This window comes from Pipistrellus kuhlii, unplaced genomic scaffold (assembly GCF_014108245.1).
Source record: "Pipistrellus kuhlii isolate mPipKuh1 unplaced genomic scaffold, mPipKuh1.p scaffold_m20_p_14, whole genome shotgun sequence".
NCBI lineage: Eukaryota > Metazoa > Chordata > Mammalia > Chiroptera > Vespertilionidae > Pipistrellus > Pipistrellus kuhlii.
In genome coordinates this window covers 42,392,886-42,397,587 of record NW_023425449.1, presented here as the reverse complement: position 1 = coordinate 42,397,587, position 4,702 = coordinate 42,392,886, and positions in this window count along the sequence as shown.

Here is a 4,702-nt window from a genome sequence, read left to right as displayed (position 1 = left end):
CATTCTCCTTTTCTTTTTCTTTTTTTTTAATATATATATCTTATTGATTTTGTACAGAGAGGAAGGGAGAGAGATAGAGAGTTAGAAATATCGATGAGAGAGAGTCATCGGTCAGCTGCCTCTTGCACACCCCCTACTGGGGATATGCCCGCAACCAAGGTACATGCCCTTGACTGGAATCGAACCCGGGACCCTTCAGTCCCCAAGCCAACGCTCTATCCATTGAGCCAAACCGGTCTCGGCAGCATTCTCCTTTTCAATCATTGCAGCAAACCAGATCTATATATTTATTTTGAAAATGTTTTATATCACTCAGAAGAGTTAACTTTTCTGATAGCACTCCTGCCTCCAGATTAAATTCTTGTTAAAATTTACATCATGTAACTGTGACAAAACAAGTAGTTAAGCTGCTATTTTAGTCCTGGGTAAACAAAGTAATAAACAGACAAAAAGAACCTCACTTTTCAACTGATTGTCAGGAAGCTGTGCTGACAGAATCAAAGGATGAAATACGTGAAATTATAAAGGAAGAGGCTGTCAGTAGCGACTTCAGGATAAATCAGAATCAACATAACACAACACTTATTCAACACCAAGAAGTATTTATCATTATCTCACATTTCATTAGAAGGGCTGAAAGAAGGCTCTTAACACAACCTTGCTGATTAATTGTGGTGTGCATGCACTGAAACATTTCCAAGGTGGAGAACGGTTACACATAATAAAATAACAAAGGAATAGTCTATTAAAAACCAAATCTTCCTTTGCTTCTGGCATAGACGTGCAACAACCTGTAGAAAGATGGCAGCAAGCATGCAATATTTAGAGACATAAATGCAGCCTCACGGAGAAATATCCTGATGCAATTACTTGGGTTTCTTTCAGAATAAAATTAAGTCAGGCCACAAAGGTCTGATTTCTTGGGAATAAGAGGGCATGCGGGCAATGTGTGTGAGAGGGGGTTGGGAGTAGGGGTGCAGGTGCACAAAGACTCTAGATTCTAAACGGTTCGATGCACTACATTGACTTGTGTTGGTGAGTATAATAATGGGAAGGTGTAAATGGAATTGATGTTTAAAAATATTGATTCTCACAAAACAAACAGTCCTTTTTCCCAAAGGCAGCAGTGCATGGAGGAGAAAAAGTGGCAACTGAGAAGGTCAGAGGCCAGGTCAGACCCTTCCGAGCATGCCACAGTACATCATTAGCAGGAAGGGACCGGGAGGCATGTTTCCTGATGGCCATGCTGAGCAGAAAGCACATTCTGGGCTGGGACTGCAGCTACAGTCTGTACAGCCGCATCTCTTACCACGGACATGCAAAGGCAAGGACCACAGATGGAGGCCTCGGTCTCTCAGCGGAAAGACAGCAATGCAGAACTGAGCAAGGAAAGGCACCATTATCACCTTTGTGTGTGTAAAAAATCAAAATATTTGCTTTAAAGGTCATGGCTAAATTATATTGTTTCTAAATCTCTAGCAAGATGTTGAACAAGGATCTGACCTTTTACCTCACTCATTCTTACACATACACACATACACACACACCTCCGCTCACTTATTCTTACACACTCACACACTTCCACTTATTCCTTCTCACCCACCTCCACTCACTCATTCACACAAATACACACACACACACACACACACACACACACACTCACAGACACCTCCACTCACTCATTCCTACGCACTCATACACATACCCATCCACGCACTTATTCCTACACACTCACACACACTTCCACTTATTCCTTCTCACCCACCTCCACTCACTCATTCACACACACATACACACACACACACACACTCACTCATTCCTACACACACACACTCACACACACCTCTACTCACTCATTCCTACACACACACACACACACACACACACACACACCTCTACTCAGTATTCCCAGACACATACCTCCACTCACTCATTCCTTCTCACACAGGCACCTTTACTCACTCATTCCTACACACACACACACACACACACACAGACACACACACACACACACACACACACACACATCTATTTTTAGGTGCCTGATTGTCCCCATCTATTCCAACCTCTGTGCCAGACTGTGTTGTCCTAATTGGATCCAAAAGCAGTAAATGTAATGGGACATGGTTAACCTTCCAAAGACCTATTAGTCCCCTCAGCTGTAACAGCTGGTGGGAAATTTAAGGAGTTCCAATAAATCACCCAAAGGCAGAGAGCAACTGCCAATAAAAAGGGAATTTCAGAAAAAGGATTATCTGGTGGAAAACCTTCTGGCATTACAAGTATCCGTCTATAATTTCTTTAAACCTTATCCTAGCTTCTACCTCTCTCTGGTCTCCCACACAGCAAGTGTGAATCAGCTTTTCTTAAATCTGAGCTTCACTCTGTAATGTTTTCATAATGTTTTCTTGGCTCAGTGTTAACTTCATGGTAATTTTTACTGATAAAATCCAATTCTGAGTATCACATTTTCACATGGGCTGTTTTATGCATGTGTGTGCATACACATGCCACACACTGGCAGCCTGAAAATTCAAAATGAGGCCCGCACTGCAGCATGGATGCCAGGTAGCCACAGGTTTGGTGTCCTAGGTTTTCCTTCACAAAGCCAAACTTCAAAGGACCATGCACATGGACAGCAGTGTGGTGATGGTGGGGGCAGGTGGAGGTGGAAGAAGGCATAAAGGGGATAAATAGTCATGGGAAAAATAAAATAAAATAAAATAAAATAAAATAAAATAAAATAAAATAAAATAAAATAAAATAAAATAAAATAAAATAAAATAAAAACACAAGATTGTGAGATCTTGTGAGTTTTAGTGTAGCTGAGGCAAAAAAAAGAAATACTTGAGGCTGTTTGGCAAGAGCCTATATGTAAGCCATGAGTTAGCTCATTTAATCATCAAATAGCCTGTTAATATTTTGTGTATTTTATATTAAAAATATGAAGTTATATTGAGGTTAAATAACTTATGCAGGGGCCACAAATAATGGCTGAATGTGCTGCATCCAATGGAGGTCTCATGACCACATCTAGCAAATAACTAAAATTATGAATGTTCTTACAAACTGTTCCAGAGGTCAGCTTCTAACCTTTTTAAAAAATAATCTTCCAAACTTATTCTGCATTCCAGGAAACAAACTTTTACTTGTTGAGGATTGAATTGCTTAACAGAGAGTAAAATGATACTTTCACATGTTTTATAAATTTTGAAATTTATACAATTTGGAGCTCTCAACAATTTATATCTATAATATCGAGAATAAAAGTATAATATGCTAATTAGACCAGACGTTCTTACAGACGAACTTCTAGAAGACCATGCTATGACACCCACCAGTGCCAGGCCAGCCAAGGCTGGTACAGTGAAAATAGTTGGGGGCCAGGCCATCGCCCCATGATCATCCTGCAGAGGGAGGCCCAGGCCACTAGCCGGTGGGGCAATTGATCAATTGGGGGACTCCATGACCACCCCAAAGAGGGAGGCCCAGGCAACCAGTGGTGACACTGAGGCTAGTGGACAGGGCCATCCTTTTTGGGGTGATCAATCATGGGGCTCCCGGACTGGAAGAGGGCACAGGCCAGGCTGAGGCACACCTACCTTCAGTGTTTGAATTTCATGCACTGGGCCTCTAATAATTAAATATTTTACTAAACATGGCAGGTTACCTGTTTTCCAAGTAGAATCCACATCTTCGACCCTTTTATTCACTGGTTTCCTTTCTCTCCTCCTCTCTCTAGAATTCCGCAGTGACGTGCATGCAGAGTTCTCCAGGGCCCCCAGGGATGTTTGTGACCTCTCCCTGCCAGTGGGTCTTTGAGTAGCACCCAACACGATGGCGGGGAGCTGGACGGGGTTATGTGCTAGCAGTGGAAGAGACCCTAGTCAGGCATCCAGAGGAGCTGCAGGCCCTGACCACCTCAGCAGGAGGCAACCAGTCATGGCACCTAAGGTAAGATGCAGAGAAGAAACAGCCCCATGACACAAGGGGGAATGACATCTACCCCAAGCAACATCACAACAAGAAGAGAAACTTCTCGAAGGCACTCCTTTACTTAGGGAGGGAAAGCCAAGCTGGGAAATCAAAGGCTATTCTCTTCCATTGAAAGAACTAAGACAGAGATGAACGGCCGTCAGGCAGCACGTCCAGGGTCCTCAAGGAGAGAGAATGAGCGATCCTAAAAGGCTTCTGGGACTAAGTAATCCCGTTTCTGCTTATTAACAAGTTAATTAAAAAAAAAAAAAAAAAAAAAAAACTTGAAAAAGAAAAGAGTGTGCTAATTTGCTTTTTAGGGTTCTTGAGGATTGGGAGTAAGAGTTAAGTCACAACAAAAAGTAAGTTCCACCAATCAGAATCTATGGGTGAGAGGAAGTGAGACGTACCAGACAGACCCAGGACACCCTGAGCAATGGAATACACCGACAACAAAAAAGGCAATTACAAAACGTGCACATCACATTATGCTTTTTTAAAAAAATATATATTTTATTGATTTTTTACAGAGAGGAAGGGAGAGAGAGAGCTAGAAATGTCGATGAGAGAGAAACATTAACCAGCTGCCTCTTGCACACCCCCTTCCAGGGATGTGCCTGCAACCAACGTATATGCCCCTGACCGGAATCGAACCTGGGACCTTACAGTCCGCAGACTGACGCTCTATCCACTGAGCCAAACCGGTTCCGGCCACACCATGCTTTTT